Below are 12483 nucleotides of genomic sequence, written 5' to 3' on the forward strand. Positions count from 1 at the left end.
AGGTGAATTTCACACAGGAAACAGATCTTCTGCCCAGTAAAACTCCCCCTTAGAAAGCTTAGTAGTAACTCTGGTTACTACACAGTCTTTTAGTACTTGTATAACAACTGCACACAGAGTGTCTCATATAGACATGGCCAGTGAGAATCAAAAACCAGGACACAAACAGGCAAGCCTGGCTCAAAGAACCAGGAAGATTTCTTGGAAGCATGAACTACCTAAGGAAATGTATGTCTAAATCAGTAGACATACTGTTGAGAGAGATACTGTGCATATGTTCAAGAGACATAAAACCATTGGCAATGTGTAGCGGGTACACACAGATGCATGTGCACCCCCTGAAATCCATTGTGCACCCTCTGGAAGCTCCAGCTCTGAAATCGAGAGTGCACCAGAAGTGCAATCAGCCACTGGGGGACCCCCCCCCACCACCCTCCCCGGCCAGTGATCAGCTGATTGCCAAAGGGAGGTGGGGAGGTGTCCCCCAGTGGCAATCTGATGCCCCCCCAGACATGGGAGGCACCAGTCGCCCATGTGTAAGACATTAAGGACTGCCATTTACTGGGCCAGGCCAAAGGTCCATCTTACCCAGTATCCTGTGTCACAGTGTTCAGGAGTGGATGCTGAAAGGGAGGGTGAACAGGGTATGACTAAGGTTTTTTCCACTGTTCTTCCCTCACTTGTAGCCTCCACTATTTAAGGTTTAGGAAGTTCTGTTTCAGAGGCTGTACCCCTAACTCCCATGTCCAGTCCCTTTTTGAAGGGACTGTCAGCTTCAACAACATCTGGTAGCGATAAATTCCATACTTTAATTACACATTGTGAAAACAAATGCCCTTTTGTTAGGGTGAGATTACACATTACAACTGGACCATGTTAAAAGCACTTAAAACTTGAATAATGACAATAAAGTCCAATAACAAGTACTAAGTGCTTTCTAGGCATCTGAAAGTTACACCACTTTAGGCAAGGATTATCTTTGAGCTGTGTTACCTAGCTTTTGTTCAATTATCTCAGGTGAACATCCAGAGTTAAAACCACCAATTTGTGATCCTCCCCTACCCCAAGATGCACTCCTCCCAGGTGGACTAGCTATCATCCAGGATTCTTGTAGCCCTGAACTGACAGTTAGGAAGACCCAGGCACCAGGTGAGTGGGGATGGGGAGAGTGGAAAGAGAGGGAGGGAAGACAAGTTAAGGTGGCAAGGGGAAAGGGTGAGGGGAGGACAGGATTGGAGAGGAGAAGAAGAGGGAGGGGGAGTGGGTGACTGGATGACTGGGTTGGGAGCAGCTAGACTGATGCCCGCTCTGCACCCCAAATTGCAGCCCTGCCCCTTCCAGAATAATTGTCTCTTCTACCCCCCCATAGGACCCTCTACCCCCATATCACTGCTCTGACACCCCAATTAGATGAAAAGATGTCAGGAAAGGTACATCTAAGGAAGCTCTGGAATAAACTAGCTTTCTGCTATGCACAGACTCATACATGCAGCATGAATCAGTTAGCGCTGAATGGCTCAGACTTCTGTCAGACTCCTTGGCTCTGAGTGATTTCTGAATAACACTCCATTACAAAAAAACCCAACAGCCATATCAGTCACTAAAATATTCAGTTCCCCTCTAAAGCTTAGATCTCCAACCCATAACACATGACAATGCATGGTTTTTTCTCCAGAAGAGGACAGAGAGAAATAAAATTTCCAAGTAAAATATATAAAGCACTATACAAAATTATAACTCTATATAAATGTTTAATAAGTCATGAGACATTGATTGATTATTTATTTCTCTCAAATCTGAATCTCAGAGATTTTATTTTGCAAAATTTAATCACTTACTCTGAGGATGGTTTACTCCTTGATCACCAGTGATGGAATTTGGCTATGGTCACCAGACTACCCCAAAGTTGGGCTTGCTCTTTGCTATGTGAATCCCCTTACTCTGAAAAAGGGATCACATTAAAATGCCATAAGACATATGAATAACTAGAAACACACATGAAATTTGCAGTAATGGGAGTTGCATGTACCGGATCTACCTGAGGAAATAATTTGGCCTAAGAACGTTAGCAAAGTTTAGCTGCTGGATGTAAAAAAAACCAGGGAAACCAGTTGCTTAATAAAGTATTTATCCAGATTGTTCATCATCAGACTTGCATACTTTTCCTTTTATGGAGAATTTCAGCTATACATTTGAGGGGAAAGTAGCATTTATGTCTAGTAAATAAGAGAATACATTTTCAAATTCCATTTAATAATTTAAGTGTTCAGTGTTCCATTCAGCATTTGCATGATGAAGTACTCTTTTAAAGTACTCATGTGGATGCTTGTGCAATGATAGCATTTCTTCAGCATGTTTATGGGCAGAAGTTTGGTTTTGTTTGTTCAAAAGTTTGTACTGGTTTTAAATGATACAGAGATCCTGAGGTAGTTGTGACCTGAATTCGCAATGTTAAAATCAAGATAAGAGTTCAATTTATACCACATATTAGCAAATAATACACATTTCTATAATCTGCTGTAACAGGGACTCAGACAGGAGCCCTGTTACTTGGGCTAGCTCTGGGAGGAGTGACCCCTGAATGCCCCCTGCCAGATGGAGAGGTTTTCACACCTGGGGAAAGATTAGTTAACTAGCCCAAGAAAACCGAAGATAAAACTGGCAGTGGGACATTTACCGATGGCCTTCGGACACTGGAAAACAAACACGGAGGTAACTGAGACCCCCCGCAGGAGGACAGAAAAAGTGGGAAAAGATTCTTACATGCAGTCCCGAAGAGCACCCATCTGACATTTTGTCCCGGAGGACAGGTCAGACACAAGACAGGCAATGGTCTGGAGGATTGGACCATATGTGTTGAGTACGGGAAAGCACTGAGGCACCGGGAAGTGGCTCTGCCCTGAGCTGAACAAGAGACTGTCTCTCCAGGACAATCCACAGGGAGACAGGAATCAGAACAAGTCGCTGACCCTGTCAGAGCAGCATCTGCTAAGAAGATAGCAGAATGAACAGAGGGAGAGCAGCAGGGGGCTGCTCTAGGCACAAGCCACGGGCGGAGAAAAAAAAGGACACAGAGAAATGTGCTCCACTAATGAAGTAATTGGTGGTGGATGCAATTTAGTTACAAAGTATCTTTCAAGTAACAAACCGGAGTTTTCCCTTACCTGTAACTCAGAATGTCCTCGCCAGTGAAGGAATTGGCAAGATTCCTGTGATTGTATCTGTTATTATGGAAAATAAACCCTTACTTAAGCGTTTAACACCTGGGTGGTATTTACCAATCAAAACAAAGCCTATTGATCTCCTCCTTCTTTTTTCCTATTCAATCCAAGTCATGGCAGGCGAGTACAAGAGGGGGGGAAAGAAGCTAAAATCACCCTACACGCTCACATCTGCATTAAACAGGTAATGAAACCTCTGCTTAAAGTAGAAACTTTATGTTTGTTTTGTTTTCGGTTTCTTAAATACAAACACTTTACAACACAAAACATTTATCTTCCACAAGGTAGGTTTTTGTTTTGTTTAACTGAAATTACTTTGTAACGTAGCTCAATGTTAAATCGAGAATTGCAACATTATTTTCTTCAATCCAAGAAGTATCTCAAATTTTTTTGTGCTTGTTCTAATTATAGCTGTTCTGATCTTGTGTCTGTGAAGTACCTGATAGTGATGTTGTGGGATGGTCTCATTTCCTTAGTGCCAAAAGACCATTACTTCAGTCTCTGCTCCTCTGTTTTGGAAAAAATTATTGAATGATCCATTCTCTACTTCTGTCTCTCTGCTACAAGGCACTTTCAAATCTTTCTGATAGGTAAGATTATTAAAGGAATTGTCTGAAAGTGCAACCCTTATTAATCCCCAACAGCTATGATGTACTGAGAGCTGGGAAAAAGACAGAGACATTTTTCCAAGCAATTAAGATTAAAAACAAAACAAAACAAAACAAAAAAAGCCTTCCTTTGTCCTTTGATACCCCCAACAATCCTTAATCCAACTAGGGAGATATTGAAACAAAAAACATCTCTAAACCTTTCCTTTTTACATAAGCATGTAATTTAGCTTTGATGTACAGATAGCAACAGGCAAAGTTTGCATTCAGTGGTATGATAGAGATTAACTTTGTTCAGTGTTTAATCCTGCCATAATGTTGATCTTACAAGTGTCAGGTTTGAGGAAACTAATATGAACATATTGTTTTTCCCTCACACTAAATTTGCTGTGTGGCAAAGCTGGAGAATTTTTCATTTTTCAGCAGCATTAGATATAACAGCTGTTCAATGTGCTAAATCATTTTTCATCTTTGTATGTTTTCAATGTCTATGAAAATGTGATCCTGGTAGAACTGGATATACTGATCCATGGTGAGGACATACATTTTGCAAGATTTCCCATAGAATTTGTTAATGCACTGCAAATTCAATCCATCGCCTTCCTGCTGCCAAAGTTTCCGTTCTTGCAAAGACAGATACATGTGTATCAATCATTGCATAACAGGCCCAAGACCTGAATCATTTCTAGGGGGGGGAATGCTAGTTATTCTAAACAAAGAAACAGTTTTGCGAACACCTCTGAGACCCAGACACTCATTATGCATGTTGATTTATGTACCCAAATGAAATGATGAGGTAGAAAGCCAGTGGAGTAATCCACGGGGCAGCAGTTCAAGACAACATTGCCTTAAGTTACATGAGGCAGCTTAGTTTTTGCCGGTAGAGATTTCCAACCTATCTTTTCCTAAAAATAGCTCTAGCCATAGCATTGATGCAAATCAATTCATTGGGACTGCGGTCTGATAAAGTGGATTTATGGAAATGAAAAAAGTACAAAAGTTATACACATGGCTGATTTTTACAGTGTGTGCTACATTGTACCGTAAAGATACTTTATGTCTGTGGGGGCTTTTGGGTGTGCCTACCCTACTACATAATTTATTTTTCTGTCAAAGCAGATTTCAAAGGGATTCACTAAAGAGACTCTTGCTTTTAAGAGAGTTAGTAGATATAGGTGCATCTTCCAGGAGGAATTCAACAAGTGAAAATCTGTTTTGAAATCCTGACTCCACAGAAATTCAGATTTCACATTGACTTCAATATAGTCTGGATTTCACCTCTGAATTTTGACCCTGTTTTACTTCTCTTTTCTTCAGCCAAGAAACTTTATCATTACACTCCACTGAAGAAATCTATACTTCCTACAACCCAATTGGCCTTCTTGCCCAATGGAAACAGATGCATCTCTGCTACCACATTAATTCTGGTGATCAGCACTCAGGTCAGAGCTCCAAGGTTGGCTTTGTCCAAATATAAGTGCCCATACTACAAAGCCACACCCAAGTTACTGTGTCCTCACAGATGCTATATTCATCTGGGTGTTGATTGGACTTCATGAGACATAGCCTACAATCTGCATTAAGTGAAACCACTTTATGCTTCTTTCCTAGTGAACTAGGCAAGAACTTGCCTGGAAATTATGTGGGAAGACATTGAGGCACTATCTGCACTCAAACATTTTGGACCACACCGTCACTGCAAAAGGGGCAGGCTACTAGCATGAGTCACCCTCCGGATAACTAGTTCAAACCTGGGCATAGTAGGGCTCACAGAAACCTGGTGGGATTCATCCCACAACTGGGCAGTCAACATTAGGGGCTATACAGGTGGGATAGAACAGGGAGGAAGCGCTCTGAGTCAAAGACCAATACACATCCTCAACCAGCAGGATGGGGTCAGAGGAGGGGCAGGCTGAAGTGCTCTGGGTCAGGATACAGGGGGGTCATGGGGAAATGGACTTAACAGTTGGAGTACTGCGTCCAGTACTGGGCGCCGCACTTCAAAAGGGATGTGGCCAGCCCGGAGAGGGTTCAGAGGAGGGCCACCCACTTGGTGACAGGGCATCAGGACAGGCCCTACAAGGAGAGACTGAAGGACCTGAACCTGTTCAGCCTCAGCAAGAGGAGGCTGGGGGGAGACCTAGTGGCTGCCTACAAGCTCATCGGAGAGATCAACAGCAAATAGGTAGAGCCCTTTTCTCCCTAGCACCACCTGGGGTGACAAGGAACAATGGTCATAAGCTGATGGAGAATAGGTTTAGGTTGGAGATGAGAAGGCAATATTTTACAGTTAGAGTGGCCAAAATCTGGAACCAACTTCCCAGGGAGGTGGTCCTCACCCCTACCTTGTGCAAATTCAAGAGGAGGTTGGATGATCACCTGTCTGGGGTCTTGTGAACCCAGCATTCATTCCTGCCTGTGGCAGGGGCTCAGGCTAGATGATCTGTTCAGGTCCTTCCTGACCCTAGCTACTATGAAACTATGAAGTGGGGGTCTACTACAGACCTCCCAACCAAGGGGAAGAGCTGGACCACAAATTCTTGGGTTAGCTTGCAGAGGCACTTAAGGCAAGGGAAACAGTTGTCATGGGTGATCTAAAATGACATCTGCTGGGAGGAGCAGTCAGCCAGGTCTGACTGCTCACGGAGGTTCCTGGCCAAGATACAGGACCACCACTTAACCCAAGAGATGCACAGTACTACCAGGGGGAATGCCCTGCTGGACCTGGTCCTGGCCACAGGTGATGACCTGGTAAGGGGACTCCAGGTCCTCAACCACCTGGGTGATAACGATCATCACTTGCTGGAATTCACCATCCAGCGCAGGGTGTTAAGGGCCTGCAGCAAGGCAGTAGCCTTAGACTTTAAGAAGGCCAACTTCAGTGAGCTGAGGAGATTAGTGGGAGAAGCACTAGGGTCCTGGAGAGTAGGAGAACTGGGTGCCCAAGATGAGTGGTCATTCCTTAAGGAGACGATACTCAGAGCCCAAGGGGTGACAATCCCAACAAGAAGGAAGGGGGGCAAGAGTGCCCAAAAGCCGCCCTGACTCACCAATGGCATTCATGAATGCCTGATTGCCAAAAAGGAGGCATACACACAGTGGAAGGGAGAGGCTATTACCAAAGAGAAGTATACCTCCACCACTCAGGTTGTAGGGGGGCTGTTAGGAAAGCTAAGGCAGATACAGAACTAGGGCTAGCATCAAGGATCAAGGATATCAAAAAGTCCTTTTTTAAATACATAGGGAGAATGAAGAAGGCCCCGGGTAATGTGGGGCCAATATGCTTGGCAATCTGGTGATCACACCAGAGGAGAAAGCAGGCCTCTCTAACAATTTCTTCACCTGTATTTTCTTGTACAGGGACCGGGACTCCCTTACTGAGATTCAGGATGGACTCTAGAGAAACTCCGCCAAGCCTAGGGTCAGGAAGGACCGGGTTAGAGAACTTCTACAGGGGCTGGACGTATTCAAATCAGCATGTCCAGATGCTCTCCACCCCAGGGTGTTAAGGGAATTGGCAAGGGTCATTGCAGGGCCCCTGGCACAGCTTTATGAACATTTGTGATGCTCTGTCCAGGTGCTGGATGACTGGAAGAGGGCCAATGTGGTCCCCATCTTTAAAAAAGGGAAGAGGGAGGACCTGGGCAACTATAGTCCCATTAGTTTTACTTCAATCCTGGGGAAGCTCTTTGAGAAGGTTATCAAGGAGCACATCTGTGATGGGCCTGCAATGGGGATGATGCTCAAGGGCAACCAGCATGGTTTCATTAGGGGCAGGCCATGTCAGACCAACCTGATTGCTTTATAGTTTCATAGTCTGTAGGGTCGGAAGGGACCTTGACAGATCATCAAGTCCAACCCCCTACCATGGCAAGAAAGAGCACTGGGGTCAAATGACCCCAGCAAAGTGTTCATCTAGCCTCCTCTTAAAGACCCCCAGGGTAGGAGCCAGAACCACTTCTCTTGGTAGTTGGTTCCAGATCCTAGCTGCCCTGACTGTGAAGTAGCACCTCCTGATGTCTAGTCTAAATCTACCCTCTGCCAGCTTGTTACCATTATTTCTAGTCACTCCTGGTAGTGCTCAGGGGAACAGGGACTCCCCCAGTGCCTGCTGGTCCCCCCTGACTAGTTTGTAACAGGCCACTAGATCCCCTCTCAGCCTTCTCTTGTGGAGGCTGAACAGGTTCAGGTCCCTTAGCCTCTCCTCGTAGGGCCTGCCCTGCTGCCCCCCAATCATGCAGGTGGCCCTCCTCTGGACCCTCTCAATGCTGTCCACATCCCCCCTGAAGTGCAGTGCCCAGAACTGGACACAGTACTCCAACTGCGGCCTGACCAGTGCTGCATAGAGGAGGAGGATCACTTCCTTGGACCTGCTTGAGACACATCTGTGGATGCATGACAAGGTAAGGTTGGCCTTCCTGACCGCGTCCCCACACTGTTGGCTCATGATCATTTTGGCATCAATAATGATTCCAAGGTCCTTTTCTGCCTCTGCACTGATAAGAAAGGAGTTCCCCAGCCTGTAGGTATGCTGCTGGTTCTTTCTTCCCAGGTGCAGCACCTTGCACTTGTCAGTGTTGAAACCCATCCTGTTCTCATCTGCCCACCCCTGTAACCTGTCTAGGTCCAATTGCAGCCTATTCCTCCCTTCTAGCATGCCTGCATCCCCACCACATCTTAGTGTCATCAGCAAATTTGAATAGGGCGCTTTTTACCCCCTCGTCCAAGTCACTGATGAAGATGTTGGACAGTGCAGGTCCGAGGACCGAGCCCTGGGGGACCCCACTGCCCACATCCCTCCAGATCAAAAATGACCCATCCACCACCACTCTCTGGGTGAGGCTCTCCAGCCAGTTAGCGACCAATTTGACTGTGTAGGTGATGACGCCACAATCCCCTAGTTTTTTAATAAGAATGGGGTGAGAGACACTGTCAAAGGCCTTCCTGAAGTCCAGAAAGACTACGTCCACTGCTACCCCTACATCTAAGGATTTTGTGACCTGGTCATAGAAGGCCACCAGGTTGGTCTGACAGGACCTGCCTCTAATGAACCTGTGTTGGTTGCCCCTAAGCATAACCTCCCCTGCTGGCCCCTCATGGACGTGCGCCAGGATAATTCTCTCAAAAAGCTTACCCAAGACCGAGGTAAGACTAACTGGCCTATAGTTCCCTGGGTCCTCCTTCCTCCCTTTTTTGAAAATGGGAACCACATTGGCCCTTTTCCAGTCCTCTGGCACCACACCAGAGCACCACAAGTGCTTGTAAAGCCATGCCAGGGATCCCACAATGACCTCTGCTAATTCCCTCAGCACCCTTCTATGATCAGGTCACAAAATCACTGGACACAGGTGTTGCAGTGGATGTAGTCTTTCTGGACTTCAGGAAGGCCTTTGACATGGTCTCCCACCCCATTCTCATTAAAAAGATAAGTGACTGTGGCATTGATGCCTACACAGTCAGATGGATTGCAAATTGGCTGAGGGGTCGCACTCAGAGAGTGGTGGTGGATGGGTCATTTTCAACTTGGAGAAAAGTGGGCAGTGGGGTCCCCCAGGGCTCAGTCCTGGGGTCTGCACTGTTCAATTTCTTTATGACTTGGATAAAGGGGTGAAGAGCAGCCTGTTTAAATTCACAGACAACACCAAGATTTGGGGTGAGGTGGGCATGCTAGAAGGGAAGGACAGATTACAGCAGGACCTGGACAGGTTACAGGGGTGGGCAAATTAAAATAGGATGGGATTCAATACTGACAAGTGCAGGGTGCTGTACTTGGGCAGTAGGAACCAGCAGCATAGCTATAGGCTGGGAAACTCCCTTCTTGAAAGCATGGTAGCAGAAAGAGATCTTGGAGTCATTATTGACTCCAAGATGAACATGGACCGACAATGTGAGAACACGGTCAGTAGGGCTAACCGTACCTTGTCCTGCATCCACAGATGCATCACAAGCAGGGCCAAGGAGGTGATCCTCCCCCTCTATGTGACACTGGTCAGGCCGCAGCTGGAGTACTGCGTCCAGTTCTGGGCGCCACACTTCAAGTACTTCACCTGAGCACCACAAATTTTTGAATATTTGTGCCTCATAGCACTGTGGAGTGAGGCCAAGGTCCTCAGCCAGTTTGCCCAGAGCAGGTGCTCTAACATGCATGTCTATGAGGGCATGTCAGGCTTCATGCAGGAGCACAGGCATGACTGGTTGGTACATCAGTGCCACATAAAAATCAAAGCCTTGTAGACACACTGTGTCACCACCACTGGTCAGGGGCTGCCCACAAGTCCATGCCCTTTATACAGCAGCTTCATAGATTCAAACTCCTAGTTTTCCCCCAGGTTGCCTTGGTGAACAGTTATTCACTAAGCCCTTGATGTATTCCTCTGATGTAGCAATAAGCTGCTACCAAATTCCCTCTCAGCCTCTTTTTTTTTTCAGCCTGAAGAGTCCCAGACCCCTCAGCCTTTCCTCATATGGCTTGCCGTGCAAGTCTCTGATCATACAGGTGGCCCTTCTCTGGACTCTCAAGCTTTACCATGTCCTTGTTAAAGTGTGACACCCAGAACTGGATGCAGTACTACAGCTGCAGTCTCACCAATGCCGAGTAGAGTCAAAGAATCACTTCCCTAGTTTTGCTGGAGATGCATCGATTGATGCAGGCCCGCATATTGTTAGCCCTGCTGGCTACAGCATCACACTGCCATCTCATGTTCATACTGTGGTGAATTATTACCCCCAGGTCCCTTTGTTTTGTAGTGCTGAATGACATCCTCACACCCCAGGACCCTGGCCAGAGCCATTCTGTCTACTCCAGCATGGGAGGCCTACCCAAGCCTTTGCTATGGCCTGGCAGCTGCAATGAGGCATCACCAGGTGGGACCTCCTCCAGATGCCAAGAGTTCACCACAACACACTCCCCAGCCTGACCTCATCCAGCAGCTCTGGGAGCCCAGGCCAGCACCTGCCCTGCCAGCTCCAGGTGCACAGCTTTGCCCAGGAGGCCAGGCCAGCCATGGCACTGCTAGCCCTCAACAGCTCCAGCACCTCCCTGGAGGAGGCCTCTGCACAGGCAACCAAGTGCTGTACCCCTGTGCTCCAGGACACCACAGGGAGCCTCACATCCTTGCTACTAGTGACAATGGACTTGGGCTTCTTGGTATGCCTGGCACACGCACCCAGGGGCACCCATGCATTCATGACCCCCGATCTGAGGCTGGGCAGCACACATCCCCCCTAGTATTGAGCATGTTATCTCAGAAATATTGCAAACTCATACAAACAGCCTCTTACTCCTGGCTCTGCAGGTCCTACAGCTGTATGTGGGGGAGAGGCACCAATTGGCTGCCAGGATGCATCTTCAGGGTCACCGTTAGTGTCAGCCAAGGCCCTGCATATGTGCCAGCTCTGGCAGCATAGGACCCAGGACCAGACCTGGCTGTTGGACTGCCTGGTCATGGTGGCTGAGGAGTGGCTGGTGGACTTACAGGCCTGATGTGTAGAGGACATCACACACAAGCTGAAGAGGGTCACATGAGGTGGTGCGGGACCAGGTGGACCAGGAGTTCTGAGACAGGCCCCTGGCCCTCAAGGAGAGGGCACATGGAGGCCCAAGAATGGCAGGTTGTCATGATGGCCAAGACAGTGGAGGCCTTGGCACTGTCCTGGCCCTGGCAGTCACCTTTGTGCTTCCTGCTGCCTTGCCCCTTGCTGTAGCCCCACCTGCCCTGCCAGCAGCCACCCGTTGCTCAGCAGCATGCCCTCAAGTGGACCTGGGCCAAGGTGCAGTAGTGCCTCTACTGGCCAGGTGCCTCTGCCCCAACCCCAGATCCCCCACAATGCAGCTACCCACCTGGGCACTGCCCTGCCACTCACCTGGCTCCATGTGGCCCCAGAGCAGGAGCTGTCTGCTGCCCACTGTCTACTGTAAGAGTCTTGCTGGAGCTGCACCACTAGCTGCAGGAGAGGGAGCCAGCCATACCAGCACAACAGTGGCCACACTCACCCCAAGCACCTGCAGCAGTGGGCCAGAGGCCAGGCGCTGGGTGCCTGACCTCTATGGGGAGGGGAAAAAGGGGAGAGTGTACTCTGTTGTGGTAGATGGAGGGGGGAAAGGCTGTGTTAGGGGGGGAGGGATGGGGGTCTGTGATTCTGGAGGGCCATAAAGTACTTTTCTGAGAACTGTCTGCACTTAGTCCCTGTGAGATTGGCCATGCACCCCCTGGAAATGCCAGTCATGAAACCAGAAGTGCTGGTGCACTCCCCCCCCCCCCCCCCAGTTAGCAATTAGCTGCTGGGGGACCCCCCAGGCGGTGATCTGGTGTCCCCCCAGTCACCTATGGTGCTGGGGGTGGGGCTGGGGTCTGTGGGTGGCCATCCAGGAGACCTACAATGGGGAATACAGGAGCAGGTAGTTAGCCCCTCACATTCGGTGCCCCTCACGCTCGGTGCCCTGCCCCCCCCCCAATAGATGATCTCCACGTGCAGAGGAATGGGAAAAAAGGAAGAGGAGTCCACTGAAAATGAGACTGTGACCAGAGAAGAAAAAAAAATGCCACAGGAGCAGTGGTTCTGCAGCAGCTGCTCGCTGCAGCTAGAGCAGTCCCAGGAGGAGGGAAGCAGCATGCTGGAGCGGAAGGAATGTGAGATAGCACTCCCAGAGGCTC

The sequence above is a fragment of the Alligator mississippiensis genome, chromosome 1 (genome assembly GCF_030867095.1).
Source record: "Alligator mississippiensis isolate rAllMis1 chromosome 1, rAllMis1, whole genome shotgun sequence".
Lineage (NCBI taxonomy): Eukaryota > Metazoa > Chordata > Crocodylia > Alligatoridae > Alligator > Alligator mississippiensis.